This window comes from Oryzias latipes, chromosome 9, assembly GCF_053564925.1.
Source record: "Oryzias latipes strain Hd-rR chromosome 9, Olatipes_Hd-rR_3.1".
NCBI classification, from domain to species: Eukaryota; Metazoa; Chordata; class Actinopteri; order Beloniformes; family Adrianichthyidae; genus Oryzias; species Oryzias latipes.
This window is the reverse complement of record NC_136245.1, coordinates 13,685,278-13,708,782: the sequence shown is the minus strand read 5'-3', so window position 1 is coordinate 13,708,782 and position 23,505 is coordinate 13,685,278. Positions and strand designations below refer to the sequence as shown.

The 23,505-nt window shown below is 47.2% G+C and overlaps 1 protein-coding gene across 1 annotated transcript in view; it reads left to right on the top strand.

Annotated features, from left to right (window-relative positions):
* The window catches only part of LOC101169294 (leucine-rich repeat transmembrane neuronal protein 4), a 268,742-nt gene extending 245,448 nt beyond the window's left edge, over positions 1 to 23,294 (top strand). The window contains exon 3 of the mRNA XM_078952693.1: positions 23,018 to 23,294. The gene's annotated coding sequence lies outside the window, so the exon portion shown is untranslated. The remainder of the gene's footprint in view (positions 1 to 23,017) is intronic.
* The last annotated feature ends 211 nt before the right edge of the window (positions 23,295 to 23,505 follow it).

The following is a 23,505-nucleotide window of genomic DNA, read 5'->3' as shown; positions in this document are numbered from 1 at the left end:
CAGGGCGAAAAATGAAAGAAAAATAAATTCTCCTAGCTATTCTATTTTGGGGCATCTGAAAACTTTGTTTCCCTGAGAGACATTTTTCTACTTTATCTTGGTTAGTGCATATTTGGATGTGCATTTGAGCTTTTTTGTTTATGTTCTTTGACTAAAATAGGCTAAACTGGGCTTAAATCACTTGGTTTTTGCTTTTTGGGTTTAGATTGTCGGCCCACATTCACTCTGTGGATGAAATCTGGCTTCAGCTGCAAGTGAACCAAGACTTTCATTTTCAGGGAGTCAGGTTTTGGTCAGAACTAGAGAGTGGTGAAGGGAGATGACTTTCTGGGGCTGGTCTGAAGCACGCCAAACAGCCTCATGTAAAAGTGTCATGTGTGTAAAACCTTTTTACTGGGAACAGTCAAACATTTCACTATGCTGAGGATTTGCAATTAAGAGCTCAACCAGTCTTCCAATAAAACCCTCACCTTGAGTATCCAGCTGTCTTAGTAGCTTTGATCATTAGTCCCTTTGACACCCACTAGGCACGGACACATCTATTAGATATCAGTGATAGACATTGTTAAGGTCCATGTCCTTCTACAGCTGTTATCAGTGCAGCTGGAAGTTGAGCTCAAGTTGTCTGCAGGTCAGAACTCTGCTGAAAATAAGGGTCACTTCAGACTTTTGGAGATAGCGCAGGTTCCAAGCGCCTTCTTTTTTTAAATTATATTTACCTCTTTGATTTAAACTGCATTTGTTGGCTCAGAGGTCCGTAATCAAATACTTTTTAAAGTTCTCCATGTTGTTGAAAACCAGTACCTTGGACAGAGTGGTTTAACCTAAATCCTGCAGCCTTTTACCCAAGTGTTCTCAATCTGCTTACGCTTCCTGCGAAACCTGGCATGTTTGGCAATTTCAGCTTTCCTTCTGGTCAGATGGTCATTTAGATAAACAGTAAATCCTTTCAGATTTCTCCTTTGATTCATCCGTGCTAACTTGAGCTTCTGATTCACAAACCTGATGAAGATCGCTGGTTTATCCGTCTCCTTTCTTCTGGGAAGCGGTGGCAGGTCTCTATGGTATTTAGATTCAGGGAAATCCCTTTAGACTTGAGAAATGATTTAACTTGGTGTTCCAGAGTCTCTCCATCGCTCCCAGTTTCAGAAGAACCGCTAGCAATGCTAGCGCTTTTAGCACTAGCAATGCTAGCTCCAGGTGTAATTAGCTTTGCCCGAGGTTTGATCTGTAATCCAGTGAGAATGACATTATTCATCCTTGCTTGTTGTTCCATGTTATCCACTCTTTTCTCCAGAATGTAAACCCAGTTATCTCTTTGCTCGTTTTGAGCTCGGAGTCTTTTTAACTCTTCCATTAGCACCATGAAAGGAGCTATCTTAGCTATGTTTTGCATGTTCTACAATACAGGGTTCTCCCACTTATTCGCATTTCAATATTTGCCTTTCAAAAATTTGCAGATTTTTTTTCCAGTCACATACTCTTCCAGTTCATCACAATAACTCAGACAGCTCAAGACGCTTATATGAGACTTTTGCATCTGAAGGAGGGGCTGCGGGAGAAGATTTGCGGGGAAAGTCTGCTGCAGGGGAAGGTTGCTAAAGAATATTTCAAAGCTATTTTCACTGGTTCCTCAATCGCTATAACCGAAGCTTGTGCCCCACTTGGAGAAATTTCATTGGCTGATTCAGAAGCGGACGTAAATGATCCTGAAGCACTTAGGAAGATAATTGCGGAGAATAATTATCATCCGATTGTTTCAAAACTATTAATATAAACGCCACTTTAACAGCCTGGTGGGAATTTCTCAAAATATCAAAATCATCAATTCAACCGTGCAAAATGACACCCATCTGGAACAACCCAGACATCCTCATAAACAAAAAAATTATCCACTTCCCAGCTTGGCAAGCAGGGGGCATAAAACAACTAGAGCACGTAATTATTGATAGAAGATTCATAACTCCCCAGGAACTTCAAGACAAACATGGAATAAATAACTTCTTGGAATATCAGCAACTTAAATCAAGTATTACTAAAAAATTTAAATACAGAGACAACGATTTAAAGCTACCAAATGTAGTTACCACTCTGATCAATTTCTCAATGAATAAAACTCTCTCCAAAATATACAAACTTTTATGTAATTTAGATAATAACATTTCACTTCCGACAACAAAATGGGATGCGGATTTGAGCATCAGCACAGATGAAAGCTTTTGGTCAGAACTTTGTCTAAACACCTTTAAACTGACAAAAAGTCCAAATCTGCAGCTAATCCATTTTAAAACCCTTCACAGAATTTACTACACTGGACAGAGGATGTTCAAGATGGGTCTCAGCAACTCAGACATTTGTCAGCACTGTGACAGTAATCTACCCGACAATTACATGCATGCACTGTGGTTCTGCACGCCTGTCCAGGCTCTCTGGCAGCAGGTATGTGCCGATTTATCAGTCTGGCTTAAGGTTTCAATCACAGCTTCACCGTCACTTTGTGTGCTTGGTGACATGAGTGCCATCGATGTAGAAGGAGGATTAGGCTCTATCATTTTCATAACTCTTTGCATTGCTAAAAAAACTATTTTAACAAATTGGAAAAGCAAGAAAAATATAAATATAAGTCAACACAGAAATCTGCTGCTTGATCAGATCAGCTTGGAAAAAATGTCAGCCCAAGGTTCAAGTAACTTTGAAAGAATTCGGTCTCTCTGGTCTCCCATAGCTGACTCCATGACTTAGGGGATGGGGGGGCCTGGTCGTCGCTGCTCCTTGCCCTTCTGCCGTGGGCTGGGGTGGGGGCCGGGGCCTCCGGTGCCTGGCGGGGGGTGGTGGGGGCTCCGTTGGTCGGGGGGTCGGGTCCGGCGCCGGGGTGGGGCGGGCTGGGGCGCTGCGTGGTCCTCTGGGCTTGGGTGTGGGGGTGCGTGGTGGGGGGGGGGGGGGTGGTGGTGTTCTGGCTTGGCTTGGGGGGGTGGTCCCTTTGCCTGTGCTGGGGGGGGTTGGCGGGGGGCGCTGCTCGGGGGGGGGGGGGCCCAGCGGCACTGGATGGGCTTCCCATCTACGCCTGGGGCTGGGATCAGCCCTTCCCTGGCTCTGGGGCGGGACGGGACAACCCTCTTGGGGCCCCCGGGCGCTCTGGGTGTCATCCGCTTCGGCTGCGGGGTCTGGGGAGGGGTGGGGTGGGGGGTCTTGTCGGCCCTGTCCTGTGGGGGGGCATTCTGGGGGAGGGGGGGGGCCACTATTGGTACGGGGCAGGGGGGGTTGACGGGTCGGGGTCTCCGCTGAGGCCATCGGCGGTTTCCCCGGCCGGTTGGCTGCCTCGGTCCCGTCGAGGCCTGACCAGAGCTCTTCTAGGGCCGGCGTTTGGGGGTGGGGGCCTGGGCTTGCTCCGGGGGGGGCCGGCGCTTTCTGGCTCCTCTCCCTCTGTGTGGGGTGGGTGGTGCTGGGCCTGGGGTGTCGGCGCCTCCGGGGGTGGGGCCCCTGGGCTGGGTGGGCCTGGCCCCCTTGCTGGGGGGGGGGGCGGGGGACAGCTGTTTGACCACCGGGGGACAGTCTACCAGCTGTCCCCAACTTACCCCCTTCCTCATATAACCTCATAATAGGGTGAGGGGGTGGGGGGATTGGCCTGCGATGGGCCTTGGGGGGGGGGGTTTACTAGGCAGTGGCCCCCCCTCCTATGGCTGCCGTATGGAGTGGGCCCCCCCTCTTTCGGTTTTATTTGCACCTTAGACATGTAGGGCCCTTGGTAGGGGGGGTGCTTGGACATCACTGCCAGCAAGCAGCAGATGTCCTCCTAGCACCCTACCCGCCAATTTTAACCGCACCTTAGACATTTAGGGCCCCTTGGTGGGGAGGGTGAGGGGACATCACTGTGAGTAATCAGGAGATGTCCCCTTAGTGCCCTACCCGCCAATTTTAACTGCACCCCCCTTAGTACACACACCCCTCCCCCCTCAATATATACATCCCAACATAAACACACACACATGCACACACACACCCTCTTAAACACACATATACGCACACACATTTTGCAAGGAAGGTGGGACCTAGGACCATCTGTCCCCTGCCTCTTCCCTGGTGGGGGGTACGGGCCCCTTTGGAGCGGCGGCCGTGTCCCCGGGGTGCCGGCTTCCTGGGCCCGGCGGTGCACTCTCCGCGCGGTGGGGGGGTTCACATTACATCTGAGCCGGGGGTGTTGGTGTCCCTGGGGGGTGGGTTCTGGTCCTTGCTCCTGAGCGCTGGGCCCCGCCTAACTTCCAACTGTGGCCGAGCCTGGTCGGGCCATATTTACAACACCCCTTGTGGGCCCTCTTTTTTCCCCGGGGTTCCCCCCTCCTGGGCGGGGGCGGCGGGCCCCTGCCTTGCTCCTCCCTGGACCAACCGTGGGCCGGGCGGATGGCTGCCTGGAGTGCGGGGCGGGTCTCCCTTGGGGGGTCCTGGCTCGTACCTGGGGTTGGGGCGGGGGGATGCCCGGAACTCCTGGGTGGTGGTGGGGTGCTCATCTGGGGCTGTGGGCGTCCCTCTCCGGTGGGGCCCTGCGTTGGGCTCTCCCGGCGCGGCGGGGGGGCTGTTCTCCTGGTTGGGCTGGGGCGGCCCTCTCTTTCCCTCTGTGCCTCCCTGCTCTCTGGCTCTGGGGGGCCTTGCGGCGGTCCTGCTGGCCCTGGCCTGGGTGGCGGGCTTGGTCGCCCGGGCGGCGGTTGTTCCCTGCCGGTTTCCGTGTGGCGTGGGGGGATTCCGGCTGCCGCTGCTGCTGCGGTGGGGGTCTTGGGGTGGGGATGGCTGGGCGCTCTCCTTCCTTCTTTACACATTCCACCATCCATATTAGAAGAACATGAGCACTCACCTGAGCACGGGTGTTGGCTCACCTTTGCACTGGCGGTTTGCGTGACTGAATGACTGAAATGTTACACACTAGTTGGTTTTAAGGCATAAGTATGCGTGTGAGCACTATCTGTTTTGTGTACATGTCGACAGATGGACATTTTTGCAACTAGCAGGTGTGTTTGACACTTGGGTGTGTGTGTGGACAGGCTCCGCCCTTTTTGTACTGCATTTGAGCCTTACCATGGTGATTAACAACCAGTAAACTTGTTGCTCTATGCTGCTTCATGGTCTTATCCCCCTTCCCCTCCTACTATCACCCTCCTTCCCCCCCTCTTTCTAACGTCCCTCTCTCTTCTTCCCCTCTTTCCTTTTCCGTCCGGTCCAACACCAAAGATCTTCAAACATGTTTGAAATTAATAAAGTTTGGCCTCAATTACAAAAGGGGTCTATTCAGACATACCTTTGGTTTGTCTGAAGATTAATAACCCCTCTTGTTAAAGTAAAATATGTCCAACACAAGAGGCCCTCAGCTCTCATCTGTTTGCCCAGCTGTTGGACAGGACAAGGTAAAAAAAAAAAAAAAAAAAAAAAAAAAAAAAAAAAAAATAATTATCATCCGGAGCAGGTGTTTAAAATGGATGAAATCGAACTCTTTTGGAAGAAAATGCGCTCTCGAACTTAACTGATGAAGCAGGAAGCACGGGCTCCTGGTTTTAAGGCACAGAGAGACAGAGTAACATTCCTAATGAAGTACCCTACGGTATAGTGTATCTGAATAAAGAAAACAAACTGTGTTGAGCAATGTTTCAATGTTCTTACATTACAATACAGTGGTCCTCAACCTCCTTGCCGCGGCCCGGTACCGGTCCGTGGGCCAATTGGTACCGGGCCGCAGACAGAAAACAAGTGGGTGTTGGGGTTGGGGTCTCTGCTGAGGCAATCGGTGGTTGCCCCGGCTGTTCGACTGCCTCAGTCTTGTCGAGACATTACCAGAGTTCTCCCAGGGCCGAGGCTTGCTCCGTGGGGGGGGCGGCGCTTTCTTGGCTCCTCTCTCCTTGTGTGGGGTGAGGGGTGTGGGGCCTGGGGGCTTGGCGCTTCAGGGGTTGGGGCACCTGGGCTGTGGAGACCTGGGCCCAATGCTGGGGGGGGTCTGGGGGACGGTCACCACCCTGGGACAGTCCACCAGCTGTCCCCCATTTACCCTCCTCCTCATATAATCACTTATTATGGTAATAGGGGAGGTCAGCCTGCAATGCACCTTGGGGGGAGAAGTCACTTGGCAGTGGTCCCCCTCCCCTGGTTGTCGTATGGGAACGCCCCCCCCATGTCGGTTTTAACTGCACCTTAGACATGTAGGGCCCTTGGTAGGGGGGGCACTTGGGCATCACTGCCAGCAAGCAGCAGATGTCCTGTCAGCGCCCTACCCGCCAATTTTAACTGCACCTTAGACATTTAGGGCCCCTTGGTGAGGAGGGTGTTTGGACATCACTGTGAGTAATCAAGAGATGTCCTCTCAGTGCCCTACCTGCCAATTTTAATTACACCCCCTTAGTACACACAGCCTTTACCCCTCAAAAAGGAAGGTGGGACCTCGGACCATCTGTCCCCTACCCCATCCCTGGTAGGGGGTACCAGGCCCTTGGCAACAGCGGCCGTATTCCTTGGGTGCTAATTTCCTTGGCCCAGCGGTCTTCTCTCCACACGGGGAGAGGGATCCCTGTGCTCTCTGGCAAGACCGGGGTTCACATAACACATGAGCATGAGGGTGTCCGTGTTCCTGTGGTGTGGGTTCTGGTCCTTGCTCTCGAGCGCTGGCCTTCTCTAAATTCCATCTTTGGGTGAGCCTGGTTGGGCCATGGTAACAACACTCCTTGTGGATCGATACCGCTCCGGGAAGTCTTCCTCCTGGGTAGGGGTGGCTGGCCCCTGCCTTGCTCTCACCTGGACCAATCGTAGACTGGGTGGGCGGCCGTCTGGAGTGTGGGCCGGGTCTCCCTTGGGGGGCCCTGGCCCGTGCCCGGGGTGGGGGATGCCCAGAATTCCTGTGGTGTTGGGTTGATTGTCTTGGGCTGGGGTGCTCTCCCGGGGCGGGGCCCCGCGTTTGGCCCTACCGGTGGGCAGGTTTAGGGTTCTGACTCGGGCTCGGGCTTAAGATCTTACCTCTACCGGGCAAATTCTGAATGGCCTTCACCACACACATTTGGGGAATTATTGAGGCAATACACGGTTGGACATATTTTACAAAAATGTTCTGCTGGGTCATATCCAATCAGATAATAAGTAAGGAGATTTATACATTTAAACAATAAAGGTGTTGTGTGGGTGTTGAAGGAATTTATCTTTGTGGTCCTCATTTTATTAGGTTTTTGTCTTGCTTTTATTTCATTGAAGTTTATGTTTAAGGTTTAGTGTGTGCTTTAGCATTCTTTGAACTTTGAAGAAGCTTCCTCAAGTTGCATATGTGAGAAGGTTTTGACTGCAGCTCCAAGCTCACCCCCCTGCAGGGACACTTTGATTTTCTAATGCCATTTGGAGACCTGGGGTGTGATGGTGTCAAAGATAAATTAACATAAATTAATCTTCTCTGACTGATTCAATGTGTGGTAACCTCTGAAGGAGCCAACTCACGTGTGGAGAACAAAGCCCTAGGATCGACTCCCTGCGGTGAAAGTTCCTGACACCTATGGAGGACCACAGGTGGAGCAGAGAACAGATGCTGTGATTCCAAGTATGGGCTGAAGGAAGTAGGCGGGCTCCTCTGTCAGCCAATCCGAGCGGCCAGAGGCGGAGATTTGGCAGCCAGCATGCTTCCGGGGGAGGAGATTCTGACCACATCTTAAAAGGGCCATGCTTTGGAAGAAGCGTGGCCCCCAGAAAAGCCGCATGTAAATACGGATTGTAATTTCTTACATATTCCAGGCGTTGGATTTGGGAGCCCGAATGATCTGTTTTATTTTGTTTAGAGCTCTTTGTTAGGGACAATAAAAACTCTTAATTTTATTAGGTTCGCATTTTCTGGTCATTCTCCCGACTTAACAACACGCATGGAAGAAATCTCAAAGCGACAGATTCCTTCATTCCTTCAGTCTTTAAATAGCTTTAGGAGGGGTGTATGGGACATTTTATTATGTGCATTTATGTCTGTGTACTTGTGTGTGTGTGTGTGTGGGGGGGGGGGGGGTTATGTGGCCGCATACCCCTATGAAATTAGGTAGTTGTGCCCCTGTCTGTACATTGTGGTACAGCAGCTGCACAGCAGAGGAGAGGAGAGACCTGTTCCGGATGGTGAAGACAGCGCAGAGGATTGTGGGACCTGAGCTCGCGGACCTGGACGCGGTGTACAAAGAGCGACTACAGAGAAGAGCACGGGCCATCAGCATGGACAGCAGCCACCCTGGGCAATCCCTGTTTGTGGTGCTGCAGTCGGCAAAGAGTTATTGTGTTTTGAAAACAAGGACAAATAGACTGAGAAACAGTTTCTTTCCCAGAGCTGTCTCCATTCCAGAGTCTCCATCACCCCCTTGCTTTCTACCTCACCCTGATTCAAATCTTCCTCATCTCGGACTTCCCTCAGTAAAACATACCACTAAATGTGCATAACACTGTTTATTTATTATGACATTTTACTTAAACTTCTTAACGTACTTTTTAACTTTTTTATTTTTATATTGGTTTTTATTCTTTTTATGTCTACTGTTTCTTTTTCGACAGAGTGCCATCAGATTTTTCGTTGTAGAAATACAATAACAAAAAAATCTTTGAATATTCTAAATCTTTAGAATTACAACATTTCATGAATATATGAGATACAAAAAAAAAACATTGACAAAAAAAAAACTCACAAAGCAACATGGAGGAAACAAGAACAGGGTGGCTTGAGTCCTTAGCAGCTGTTCTTCACTCTTTGGTCTCAATTCTGTTTAGTCAAAACACAACAACCAGCCAGTATGATGCGTATAAACTGGGTTATCCTCAATTTGACCCTGAGACTATGCTTCAAGTCTGCCAATCTTAATTGGATTAGACAGCTGTAAAAGGATTGCCTCGGAAACCTAACAGTAATTTTAGCCCTTATAAACAGGACAGCTACACTTCATGTACTTCTGCTTCAGGCTGATGTACTGCAGATGCCCGATTGGCTCTCTTCACACCTCGCACTATTTACCAAAAAAGCTTCTCGGAATATGACTAATTCAGTAGAGTTGAACAAAACTCTTTCAGCCTTTGATGCAGAAATTTGTCCTTAAATGCTTGCATCCAGATGGGTGCGTTTGAGGACACACAATGTCTGCCTGACTGGATTTGTGTGCCAGCTCATCAGATTTAGCTGTCAGCACTGTTGAGCGACAGGTAACAATGGGTGCGAGATTATGGTTTATTCTTGTTTCAAGGTGAACAGATGTGAGGCTGTTAAAGCGTTGACTGATGCTGAAACTATTTTCTGCTTTGACCCCATTTAAGCTTCTTTATCTCGAAACATGGTAGCTGATAGGAGGGCCTTTTTGATCAGTCTTAACTTGATACAAACCTGCATGTAAAATGATTTCAAAAAGTTTTTTAAAAAGTGTTTAAAAAGGGGGCAGCAGTCTATTTAAAGATCCACAGACTTCCCTCCCCCCAGTTCTTCTGGGGGTACCTCAAGGCGTTCCCAGGCCAGCCGAGAGACAGTCTCTCCAGTGTGTCCTGGATCTTACCCGGTGCCTCCGTCCAGTGGGACATGCCCGAAACCCTGCCCCAGGAAGGCGTCCAGGAGGCATCCGGACAAGATGCCTTAGCAACCTCAGCTGGCCCCTCTCGATGTGGAGGAGCAGTGGCTCTACTCCGAGCTCTCTTCAGGTGACAGAGCTCCTCACCCTAACTTTAAGCATCAAGCCGTACTTCGGAGGATGCTTATTTTGGCCGCTTGTATTCGGGACCTCATTGTTTGTCATTACCCAGAGCTCATGACCAGAAGTGAGTACTGGAACGAAGATCGACCGGTAAATATAGAGCTTTGTTTTCTGGATCAGCTCTCTCTTCAGCACAACAGATCGTTACAGAGACCACATAACGTTGGACGCCGCTCCAAGCCGCCTGCTGATCTGAAACTCCGATCTTACTCAATAATGAACAATACCCAAGATACTTGAACTCCTCCACCTGGGGCAGGAGCACTCCACCTACCCAAAGAGGGCAAACTACCTTTTTCCAGGCAAGAAACATGGTCTCAGACTTAGCTGTGCTGACCCTCATTCCAGCACCTTCACACTTAGCTGCAAACTGCTGAGAGGAAATCCTGTGGTTCCCAAACCAGACCCCCTCCGAGCCCTGGCTGCGCCTAGAAATTTTGTCCGTAAAGACGGCTATGCAAACCATTCCCACTGCATCCAGAGACCAGAAATACCCAGGGCAGACTTCCTCCTCTCCTGGTGCCTTTGTGGGGTTTGAGTGCTCGAGGGATCTCAGCAGCTATGCTGTCTGGGGCTTCTGTCCCTGGTAGGGTGTCCCATAGCAGACAGGTTCAGGGTGATAACCAGACAAGGAGCGGTTCAGAACCCCGTCATGGAGCCAGCAGCCTTGCCTATGAGCCTGGGTTTGGGGCTCATAGGCAAGGCTGTTGGCAAGGCTCCTACCACGGACCCCGGTAGTATACAGCTGACGTGGGATCACTCTCCAGTGGGCCCACTATCTGCAGGAGAGCTCAAAAGAGGCTGGTCCAATGTGGTTTGGGTGGCAGTCGAAGGTGGGTGCCTCGTCAGTCTAAATCATGATCATGCAACTTGGCTTTTGGGACATGGAATGTCACCTCTCTGGGAGGAAAGGAGTCTGGGCTTGTGCAAAAGGTTGAGAGGTACCAGCTATATATATTTGGGATCACCTCCACAGAGAGCCTGGGCTCTGAATCTCAGTTCCTTGAGTGTGATTGTACTCTCTACCATTCTGGAGTTGCACATGGTAAGAGGTAGCAGGCTGGAGGAGGGGGGTGTCCGTGTCCTGTGTGGGTTCTGGTTATTGCCCTCGAGCGCCAACCTTCACCAAAATTCCAACTGTGGGTAAGCCTGGTCGGGTCGTGTTTACAACACTGCTTGTGGGCCCCCACTTCTCTTGGGCATCCTCTGCCTGGGCAGGGGTGGCCGGCGCCTGCCTTGCTCTTTCCTGGACCAACCATGGGCTGGGTGGGTGGCTACCTGGAGCGTGGGGGGGGGGGGTCTCCCTTGGGGGGCCCTGGCTCATGCCTGGGGTTGGGGTTGGGGGTTGCTCAGAATTCCTGGTTGGTGGTTGGGCTCCCATCTTGGGCTGGGGTGCTCTCCCGGGCAGGCCGTCGCATTGGTCCCCCGCGATTGGGCCCTCCTTGCGCGACGGGGGGGCTGCTCTTCTGGTTGGGCTTGAGCTTGCACTCTCTGTCCCCCTATGCCTCCCTGCTCTCTGGCATTGGGTGCCCCTGTGGCGGTCCTGCTGGCCCTGCCCTGGGTAGCGGATGTGACTGCCCGGCGGGCGGTTGTTCTCTATCTGCCACGGTGCGGGTGTTGGGGGGTTGGGGGGGGGGGTCCGCTGCGGCGGAGGTCTTGGTGTGGGGATGACTGGGCACTCTCCCTCCATCTTTTTACAGTCCATCATCTCCCTCAGAAGAACATAAACTCTCACTCGAGCACAGGTGCTATCTCACAATTACACAAATAGTTTGCGTGACGTAATGAAATGTTTCATAGGTGTTAGTCTGAATGCACTAAAATGCGTGTGTGAACGTTAGTTGTATAATATCTATGTTTACTTGTATGTATGTGAACATTATTGGAGTTTGTGTGGACAGGCCCCACCCCTTTTAGATTTTTTTCACAATCATTTTAAATTTTCTCCAGTTTAATCCAATTATTCGGGTCGCGGTGGGCGGGCTAATCTCCGCAATTTGAAGCCTTCTGTAGACATTGATGATTAAAATTATTATTTGACAGTACAGAACAGAAGTTATTTGTTGAAAAAAACGTTTCTAAAGTACTTTTATTTGTGAAACAAATGCTTGAGCCTGTAAAATGGTTTCTTCTTTCTTTTTAATGTATAAATAGAGTATTTAATTGTATAATAATTGTAACCAAAAAAAAAAAGGTTCCTACTTCACAGATTTTGCCTATCACGGGTTCTTTTTGGAACCTAACCCCCACGAAAAACAAGGGTTTACTATACAGTTATCCCTCGCTATAACGCGGTTTACTTTTCACAGTTTCGCTACTTCATGATTTTGCATTGTGCATTGTGTTCTGCATTCTAATTGGCTAAAAAGTCACTCCGCTTCTTCTCTACCTGTGCGTCAATAACGTTGCAGTTTAATATGTATACGTACGTAAAACAGCTTGCCAAATTTACATTACGTGCATGCAAATTCTCTTGCAATTTCGAGTTTCTCTAAAACCCATAGAAAAAAGAGCGACAGCAACTGCCTATCACTATGTTCTTCTCCCGAACAAACACAGGTGCACCGCGGGCTTCAAAAGAAGAAAACACTGCAGAGCGGAGTCAGGATGCAGCGGCTCAGTCTGAAGAGCAGTGAAATACACCTGAGACACTATTTTGTCCGACTGTACTTTGTATTTTTTTCATGATCATTTTAAATTTCCTCCCGTTTAATCCAATTACTCGGGTCGCGGTGGGCGGTGCTAATCTCGGCAGAGCTAGGAGCAATGTCCAGGAAATCGCGCAGTATGTCGAAGCACTAAGATTGAGCATCCTAAATCTTATGATATTTTTCTTATGTTCATTGAGACAATAAGAAATTGATCATTCTTGTTTTTCTTTTTCCTTTCTTGAACGAATGTACGTCACAGAGACACGGAAAGCGGCTTTTGCGGCAGGACGGAGAGCACATCCGTGTTTTTGAATGACTTATGACGTGAATAATTATTTCGATCTCACGAATTAATTATTTCATTCGCACAAATTAATTATTTTATGGGAACGGAATATTATTTCGTGGACACGGAATATTATTTCGTAGACACAGAATATTATTTCTTGGACATGGAATATTAGTTTGTGGGAACAAGATATTAATTTGTGGGAACGAGATATATTTTATTTTTTCTATGTCAGGACACGGGCTCCGTAGTTTCCAGTGTTGTCCAGAAAAAAATAAAGGCTGATGTAATTCCCACATATTAACATCCAAGATGCTAATGCTATGCTATTTTGTCTGGACACCAATAGAAACGCATGTTCATATGATGATTTTGAGTTTTTCAGATCTGCGTGGCAGCACTTCCACCTTCGGCAATCCGGCTGCCAGTCCAAAGACAAAGCTAGTCCCGGGGAAAGTTTCGACGAACCATGGTGCGTCCGAAGAAGGACCGCGGAAGGCGGAAATGCTGCTACGAACAACATTTCAAATGAATTTTGCTACACATTTACCAGAGAACTTTTTGAAACTGACATGTCAAATACCATTATCATTATCATTTTTATTAAGTGACAGAATAAGAAGTAGAAAGTAAAAAAGGAAAAAGCATTTTGGCAGATTGCTTTTTCATTTTAATTTTGAGTCAAAAAATCCAGCTTCATTTTGAAAATGAAAAAGCATTTCTGTTTTTGACTTTTATTTTTAATTATGCTACACAAATGCTTCCATAAAAAAGTGCTCCGTGGCTCTGTGTCAAACTGGGCAAGGCTTCATGTGACTTCCTGAATCTTCTGTCCAATCAGAAGGTCTGAATACTGTGACATTGCCTAAGTCTGCTAGAAGGCCCTGCTGACACCACTTCAAAATATGATTGGTTGAAAGAAAGGAATGGCCGACATTGATTTCGCATCACATCACATTAGGAATGGAGAGTGAAGGCCCTTACTCTGCCTGGCAACAAAGGACAGCTGAAATGTGATTGGTCAATTGCTCCAATATGAAAATACCTCTGTCTGGAAGCAGCATAATCATCATAAACACAAAAAAAAGAGAATGGACAGACCATTTGGAATGATTTAATGAGTATGCATGGACAAAATATAATTAACGCATTATTTATAATATGAATAATGTGTTAATTATATTTTGTCTTATATCCAAGTTGCTGGATGTTTATAAGCAACTTGTTGCTTTATCATGCTTTATTTTACCACCCCCCCTTCTATAATCACCCGCCTATTCCCCCCCTCTATGACATCCCTCTCTCTTCTTCCCTCCTTTCCATTCCCATGCGGTCCAACAAAAAACTGTTACGCAAAAAATTAATATGAATTAAGTTGTTTGGGTTTTTTTTAACTTGTCGTGTCCAACAGCTGGGCAAACAGATGAGAGTTGAAGGCCTCTTGTGTTGGACATATTTTACTTTAACAACAGGGGTTATGAATCTTCTGACAAACCAGACTTATGTCTGAATAAACCCCTTTTGTAATCGAGGCCAAACTTTATTCAGTATAATCGTATTTGAAAATCCTTTGTGCTGGACCGGACGGAAAAGGAAAGGAGGGAGGAAGAAAGAGGGATATTAGAGAAGGGGGGTAGGAAGGTGATTATTGGGGGGGGGCTGTCCACACACACACTCAAATGTTACAAACATAGCCGTTGGCTGCAAAAATGTCCACATGTTAACATGTACACCATACAGATAGTGTTTACACATGCATACTTATGCCTTCAGACCAACTAGTGTGAAATATTTCATTCAATCACACAAAATATTAGTGCAAAGGTGAGCCAACACCTGTGCTCAATTGAGTGTTTATGTTCTTCTACACTGATAAAAAGGATTTGTAGAACCAACGCAATTAAATAGTGGAAACCCGTTCCACTCAATTTCTTTTAGTTGAATTTGCATGTTTTTATTGTGTTGTCCCAACACAAATCCTTTCAGTTAGACTTACACAATTTATTTGAGTTGAATATGCATTTCTTTGTTGTGTTGTCTCAACACAATTTTTGTCAGTCAGATCTACACTATTTTTTTGAGTAGAATTTGCATTAATTTGTTGTGTTGTCCTAACACAAATCATTTCAGTTACAGCTACATAATTAAATAGTGGAAACTCATGCCACCCAATTTGATATGGTGCCTCTGTCGGCCTCCTCCCCCTCTCCTCTCCGCTTGGCTGCTGATTCTCAACACCTGCGACCACTTACCTCATCACCTCATCCGCCTTCATAAGGAGCCACAGGATCATCAGTCTTCGCCAGTCCGTTGCCCCTGATGGTGCATAGTTGGTCTTCAAGTCAAGCTATAGTTCGTTTGCTACGTCAAGTCTATGACTAAATATGTCTCTCTCTACTCACCTTCAGGAATCCAGTACCACGAGTGGTCGCCAGAATCAGCTTCCAGCCGGTCTCGCCAATCTGTCCTCCCCTGCGGTCCCACCACGAGCCTCTGCCACCTCAAGTATCCCAACCTTCGCCAGCATCTGCCTATGGAGAAATCCACCAGTGACGCCGCTAACCTCTGTCTCCAGTTTGGAACCGACATCCAGTCCTGCTCACGCTCTGCTCTCTGCTCCTCGAATTAAATCTCTTACCTGCCACGCTCGCCTCCCGCTGTGTTTCTTCTGGGTTCCAGCATCTGGGTTCGAAAAGTGTTCTGTAGCCATGACACAATTTTTTTGGGTTGAATTTGCATTTTTTCTTTGAGTTGTCCCAACACAAATCATTTCAGTTAGACTGACCTTATTTTTTTAGAGGAATTAATTCTTCTTTGTCAACACAATTTCTAATAAGCTGATACTATTAAAATGTTTTGCACCAGCATGACTGTTATTTCAATAATTTCATTGTTGAACTTACAAATCTGATAAACATTTTTTTTACATTAAGAAGCCAAAATAAATATTCAAAATGCAAAGGACACACCATTACATTGCACAATTATTTAAGGCGCGTAAAACTTAAACATCATCATGTATGCAGTTTGTCAAATTAGTCCATTTTAAAAATTCATTGTCTCCCCTTTGCTGATTTTTGGGGTTGTGGCTGCTGGACAAAGGCGGGTACAGCATGAACAGATCGCCAATTTATTATGAGGCTATTGAGAAAGAAAAACAGCAAGTCAGAGCTAACCACTTTGCAACTTACAATAAAAAATGCTAACAGAATTTAAAAAACACATTAACATGTACTTAAAGAGCAGTCTCCTTTTAGCCATCTTAAAACGGTCACATGACCATTTTTTGTTTAGAGATTTTGAGCATTTCCAAAAAGTCCAGCTGGGTGCAGCTCTATTCCAATTAAAAATAAAAAAAATTTAAGTGTATCGCTGACCTTGTGGGTAGCTCAATTTGAGAGACCAAAAAATATTCCAAACACCAAGGCAACGATGTCCAACATTGTCCAAGTCTGATGACAATTTGGCCTTCAAAACAGATTCCAAAATCTGAGTATTCCAACATTTGATGATCCTCTCTGGATCCTCTCTGGATGCACCACAGTTTTAGCGTTTATGGTGTCTTCATTCTGTAAAATAAAAATTGTAACAGTTACTTTACAGAAAAATTAAATACCAAAAAATGTGCCTTTCATGATAACATAATTGATTATTTACTTAAATTTTGTTCTTAGACTAACGCACCATAATCCTCATTCATGTATGTGGCCAGAAAGCTAAGGTATCCCTCTCACTGTGTGGAGAGAGGACCGCCGGGCCCAGGAGACCAGCACCCAGGGGACACGGCAGCTGTTGCCAAGGGCCCAGTACCCCCTACCAGGGATGGGGTAGGGGACAGATGGTCCAAGGTCCCACCTTCTTTGCGAAATGCGTGTGTTTATGTTTGTCAGGGTGTGTGTGTGCATGTGTGTGTGTTTATGTTGGAATTTTGAGGAGTAAAGGGTGTGTGTACTAGGGGGGTGCAGTTAAAATTGGCGGGTAGGGCACTGAGGGGACATCTCCTGATTACTCACAGTGATGTCCCATCACCCTCCACACCAAGGGGCCCTAAATGTCTAAGGTGCAGTTAAAATTGGCGGGTAGGGCGCTAAGAGGACATCTGCTGCTTGCTGGCAGTGATGTCCAAGCACCCCCCCTACCAAGGGCCCTACATGTCTAAGTTGCACAGTCAACCAATTTTAATTGCACCCCTTTCGTACACATATACAGAGTGAGGGGGGATGGTCACATTGTTCCCTGTCTCCCCATCTCCAGTCTGGGTGGGGCGGGCTGGTGGCTGCTGCTGGGGCATCGCATGCATCTGCGGGGTTCCTGTGCCCCTTGTAGTTCTTTTTCCACAAGGGAGTCCACAACATCTGAGCTGGGTGGACAACATCCCCCGAGAAGTTGGGTGGAGCCCCATTTCTGGGCACACCTGGGCACACCACTTTTTTCATTGTTGCTCACAGCAACAGGAGCCTGATCCTCTGGCTCACTGTACGCTGGCCCTGTCTGGTTCTGCTGGTGTCCGCCTCCCCTATTGTGTGGTCAGTCTCTGCCACTTCCCCCGGTTTGATCTAGGTGAGGCTAGCAGGCGGGCTGAATTGGCGTGCAGTGAGGGTAGTCCCAGCCTGCTTCTAGGGATGGGTGGGGCCTCAGGACTCGTGGCTGGTGGTGTGCCCCTCATCTGGGCGGCGGCATAGGTCTCATGTGGTTGGGAGATTGGGTTTGGGGCTGGAGCGCCATGGGTTGGGCAGCTCCCTACCCTAGCGGGGGCTCCGGCTCTGTGCGCTCACTGTTCCTCCTACTCCTCGGTTGGGGGACTGCTGAGTTTAGAGGGGAATCCGCGGAACATGTGTGTGCCAAACCGTAGCCGGAGTTGCACCCCTAATTATCAAGAATATCAGAAATTCTCGCTATTGGAAAGCAATTATGCAGGAAATCAAATTAAAGGCAGAAATTTAATCTAATAAATAAACAGGATAGAAAAAAAAAACTTAAAAAATGTTTTTAAACAGTGGTTGTCAGAGCTCTGTCTCCCTCTCTGGTCACTGGCGGGAGGCAACCCCGGACTACTGACCACATCTCATCTCACTACATCTCCCAGCTGCCTCAGCTTGTAGTCCCTGGATGGCGCTCATCTGAATCCCATTGGCAATTATCCACCCTGAGAATTAAGCAGTATTAAGCAATATTGTTTGTGCCTTTTAGTCTCTATTAATGAGTGTTTCTTTCCAGACCTGATCTGTTTACCTGACCCCGATTCTGCTCCAACTCCAACGCTGATTGCCACCGGCCTGCCCCAACCCATGCCTGAACCTCAATAATTGAAGCCTGAACTCTGAAACCCTTTTGCTCATGTTTGACCTCTGCCTGCCCTACCCTGCCTTAGCTCTATGTGTTTGACTTCTGCTCTGACTGTTCAATAAACCTGCTGCACAGGGAACGAGCAGTCTGGCTGTCTGTCCAAAACAGCACACTCCTAACAGCGAACTAACTGAAGCAGTAGAAAACAGTAAAAGGACAGCAGGTAATGGTACGTGAATGAGTGGGAACAAACAATAATAAAAGAAAAAAAATCCATCATCCGGTAAAATACACATCGATATATATATATATCGAGCACCCACACCCAGTCATCCACCCAGTAGGTTGTCCTCTCAAAATCACAACCGAAATTGGTTCACATAGCTGACACACAAATAGTGTTGGCCCAGCATCATCCTGAGTTCTGTTTTTTATTTTTTTGTTTGATGTAAGTTTTTAAAAGTGAAGCAGAGATATAATGTTTCCTTTTTTTGTTTTTTTTACACATCCTGATATTTTAAGTATCCGTCTTTTGCTTTGAAGCATGTGTTGCAGGGAAGGCTCAGTGGTGCTCCACTGCAGGCAGATTTTTATTATGGCAGAAAAGCTCTAAGCAGCTTACTAAAATCTGGGCTCCATGTTCTGGTCATCAGTTCAAGACCATTGACTTCATAATTTCCACTAAGGACAGGTAATGGTTTCCATCGGTGCAGTTATAGCAGCTCTCATAAACAGAGATTCATACCTGTCAAGTACTTTTACCTGCTGAATATCTATGACCCAAGGAGTCATACTGTTCACTTTGACCACAGTCAAACTACACTGTTAGTATGTTCCTTCACATTCTACATTAGAGACAATTAATTAATGGATTTCTTCATTCAATTAAGGGTAGGGCTAAAGGAAATTATTTTTAAATGTATTTTTGCACTGCACTAAATAATTGATTATTTTTATGTTAAATTCATTCAGTGAAACTGCTACATTTAAAATATGTTGAACAACATCAACAAATAAAACCATTTTAACCCTTGTGCTATCCTAGGCACTTTAACGTAGGGATTTGGGTCATCTAGACTCACTAGATAGTGCTTTGAACAATTTTTCTTCAATGATTTGTGATCTTCACTGGTGTCCATGGATTACATGAATCTTTCCATCTTTATCCACCTCTGTCATGGTAGGAATAACACGTCAAAGTAAGAGTGGGGTCATCTAAGATAGCACAAGGGTTAAAAACCCATATGTTTGCAGAGAGCAGAAAAAACACAGTGGCAGAAGTGGGAAAAAAAAGTCAGGACATCATCAGGAGTGTGTGAATGCGCCCCACACAAGTGGGGCCACGCTGGGGGACACAACAACAGGGGATCAAGGGAGCGGGGATTGAACCGCTGATCCTTAGATAGTTGGCCAGCCTGCTGTTGCCGTCTCGTCCGGCCTTCGCAGATTCGGATGGTTCAGGACGTCCAAAAATGAAATGTGCAGTTTGGGAAATGAAAAGACGTACAAGAGTCTGCATGAATTTTCAAACCTTTTGCAAAAGGGGAGAGGCGGGAAAAACACAACCTGTAAGGCTTTGTGGCTGTCCGCTCTCTCTCTCTCTGTCCTCAAGGCAAAAAAGCTTTTTTATTATTCTGTAAGGGAAGATGAAATCATAAAAAATACCTCATTAGACTGGTGTGTTTTTGTCTAGTCTGCATTGCAGGTGTCGTGGCTCCATAAACACTCCAGCACAGAAAGAAAACAGAGACAAATAGTCAAAAACAGGCCTACTGGTGACCTCAGCACATATCTGCTACTGAAGGCAGGAATCAAGCATATTTCTGCAATTCAATATACATACATATATAGAATCCATTAAATGCATAATAAAAATAACAAAGAAAATATAATATAACATCAGTAATGCAAAAGGGGCCGGTTTAGCTCGTGCTGGTTTGCGGCGCCTTCCGTCCGTGAAACCAGGGTTTGACTCCGGGCTGCTCCCTGTTCCCTTCTCTACCTCTGTGCCGGTCCCAAGCCCGGTTGCTTTGAGAGGGTTGCGTCAGGAAGGGCATCCGGCGTAAAACATTGCCAAGTTTACCATGTGACTCGTTCGCTGTGGCGACCCCTGATGGGAGAAGCCGAAAGAGAAACAATGCAAAATGAAAAGATCATAGAAATATTATGGAACCCCTATTGACCTCCACACTGCTCACCCATCTGAGCCACAGCCGCCCTACAATGTATTTGCAAATTATGATGAATCGCTTTGTAAAATTTTAAAAAGGGTCATCATAAAGCAAAATATTATCTATAATTATTATAACATATATTGTTGGGGGCGGCCGTTGTGCAGCGGCAGGGGCGGTCAACCCATAATATTGCAGGTTCAATTCCCGCCCTGCACACCCATGTGTCGATGTCCTGGGGCTAGACGCCGAACATCGAGGGCATTGGGGGGGTATGGGAGGAGCGGTCGGATAATATAGCGGTTGAGGAGGGTTGTAGAGGCTAGGGTTATGGGGGGGGGGGGGGGGGGGGGGGGGAGCTGTGGTTGCGCGGTGATCTCTGGGTTGCTGGGGTCAGGTGCCGGGGCTGGCATGCGGAGACGGGGCGCCGGTTGGGTGCTGGGCGGCTCATGGGTTCTTGGGGCCCTGGCCTCGTTCTTGGCCCTTGTCTCGGTGTCCGGCGCCCAGTGGCCCCCATGCCTGCCGCCTGGTATGGCTAAGCAATCCTGTCATGTGGCCTGGGGGCCCAGACGCCGGGTTCGCCTATGCCTCTCGGCGCCGGGGGGGCCCCTGTAGGGGGGCCTTCTCTGCACCTGGCTAGGTGGGTGGGCGATCCCCTCCTCCCTCCCTCCCAGGCTGTTTGGGTCCCGTCGCCAGGGGCACTCCTGGCCTGGGGATCTCTCCTCCCCTCTCCTGGTCTGGCTGGTCTGGCTGGTCGGGCTGGGGAAGATCTGGTTCCCCTTATGAACACACGGTTCACTTCGGCAGCATGCATGTCTCTCCACCCCTACATGCACGTGCACACTGCCACACTGCTCCCTGTCTGCTTCATCCCCCCTCCTAACCCACAGTGCATCGATGGACAGATGTCTTCCACTCATCTTCGTGTTAGAATTTCACCTTTGATACACATGTAATATTTGTCTTTCCAGCAGATCTGGTATAATCGTTACAGCTTAAAATAATAAGTTATTCAAATCAGTGCATGTATCCCCCACTTTCTCCACCTCTCTTCCTTTTACTCTCTTCCACCCCCCCCCCCCCCCCCCTTCACATTCTTCCCCTCTCCCTCCCCCCACACAGTAAATGTAACAAATAAATAAAAATTAATAAAACAAGAACGGGTTAATACAATTCTGCACTCTGGTTTCTCGAAGTTATATAACCTCTTTTTGTGATAGTACAAATTGTCCAACACAAACGCCCTTCAGCTCTAATCTGTTAGCTCAGTTGTTGGACAGAACAAGTTAATAGAAAGAAGAAAAAAGAAAAGAAAAAACGCTGAACCTCACCTTGCCTCTGCTGGTAGGTTGGCACCAGTGTTCGGCAGCGGAGCCGCCACGTGTGTGTGAATGGGTCTGTGACTGTAAAGCGCCTTGGGCCTTGTAGGTAGAAACGGGCTATATAAGTATACGGCATACACCATTTAAAGCAAAATATTACTCATGTTTTGTCACAAGAGTTCTACCTATTTTTCTCTGGATGTCCCTGTCACACGCCCCTCTCATTTCATGGCAATATTTAAGCATTGGTTGTTGTGTTGCCGCAACATTTTGATGTGTTTTTGTCCTGTTTCCACAGAGTTACCTAAAGTCAATAGTTGATGCTTATGTATGTTATGCCAATTTTCAGAGAATGAAGAGAAATTCAACATATATTCTTATTTTAAGAAGAAAAGTACAGCAGAAGGAGCGAAATAGATGGTAGGGGAGCAACAGAGCAGTAGTGAGGAAGAGGAGGAAGATGATACGCTGTCCTCTCCGTCACGCAGCAGACCGGCTTTTCGAAACCTGTTGGTGATGGTGGATTTTTTTCACACTGCTTTTAACGATTGCTTTAACTTGAAAGCTACGTCATATGCATTTCTTCTTGCATCTTCCATAATGAGGGGCTGTTCGTGCTATTCATTCACAAAGCAGGAATTTACATTAAACTTGCGTCTTCCTCGACTCATATACCGTATTCCCCCTGTCTCACTCTTACCCTTTCTGCTCGAGCGCCCCTAGTGGCCATTAGAAAAAATACAATAAAAAAAAAGAAAAAAATGCACAAATTAGCCACATCATTGAATAAGCCGCAGGGTTGAAAGCGTGTGACAAAAAGTAGCGTTTTATAATCTGGAAATTACGGTACCTGGTTTACACCAAACTGTGGTGTCAATCAGAGGCACACAGTTAGGGATCACACTGCCACAGCACATTAGAAACTGTGAAAACTATTTTATCTTCAGAACAGCCATTAAACAATGGCTGAAAACAAACCAGACCTGCAGACAATAATGTTATTATTGTTTTTTTTGGATTATTTTAGACTCATGTTTCATTGTAAATATCTTTATCACTAATATTGTGCTTATGTTTGTGTTGTAAATGTAATTGTAAAACCTTTAAATCTGCCTCAGAACAACAAATGAAATTTAGCTCCTATGCTAACTTTAGCATATTTATGTTGAAGCAGCTGCTGAAGCGTTGTCCTGATTGTCCAGTGATAAATAAAATCACTCTTGACATGCTGCATAGCATTCAAGAATGGACTACTCAACATGCACAGCAAACAGAGCATGTTGACTGGTTCATGGCCCTCCCTGAACTAATGGCATTTATGAGAAATGTCATCTTGCGGGGGCTTACCAAGGTTTCTGTCATGGTGGCTTCTATCAGTGCTCCTCCCCTCCCCTCTCTCTGTGCACCTGAAGATTGGAACCAGCTGTGGACACTGCTCATCACCTCTCTGCCTTCATAAGGAGATCCAGCCCAGCATTCATCGCCAGTCCGTTGCCTACCTCGGTGCATGTTGAATCTCAAGTTAAAGTTCTGATTCATGTTCTGGCCTTCTACTTACCTTGCTTATTTGATACGCCTCCAGGTTTCCCATTCCACGAGTGTCCACCTGGGAGATCTTCCTCACGCTTCAAGTCACGCCTCGCTCCTCGCTCGCCACGGGCCCCAAGACATCAGGCAGTCCGTGATGATTCTCTCCGCATATCTCACTCCGCTCCAGCCACGCCACGCTCTCCGCCTAGCTCTCAAGACGCTACGAGCTGCTGCTACGCCGACGCATCTCCTGAGCTCCAAGCTAGAAGTAACAAACAAACTTAACTGTTTATTTTCTGCTTGGTAAATTAAAGACTCTTTGCACTTTGCTACTCGCCTGAGTTTCCTTCCGGGTTATCAGCGCCTGGGTCTGCCTCGTCCAACTTACCATGACAGTTTCATCACTATGTGACTGCTGGTCAGAAAGCCTGGGAAACCCACAGATCATTGGAACTACAGTCAGGACCATAAATATTTGGACAGACACATTCTTTCTAATTTTGTTTCTGTACATTACCACAGTGAATTTTAAATAAAACA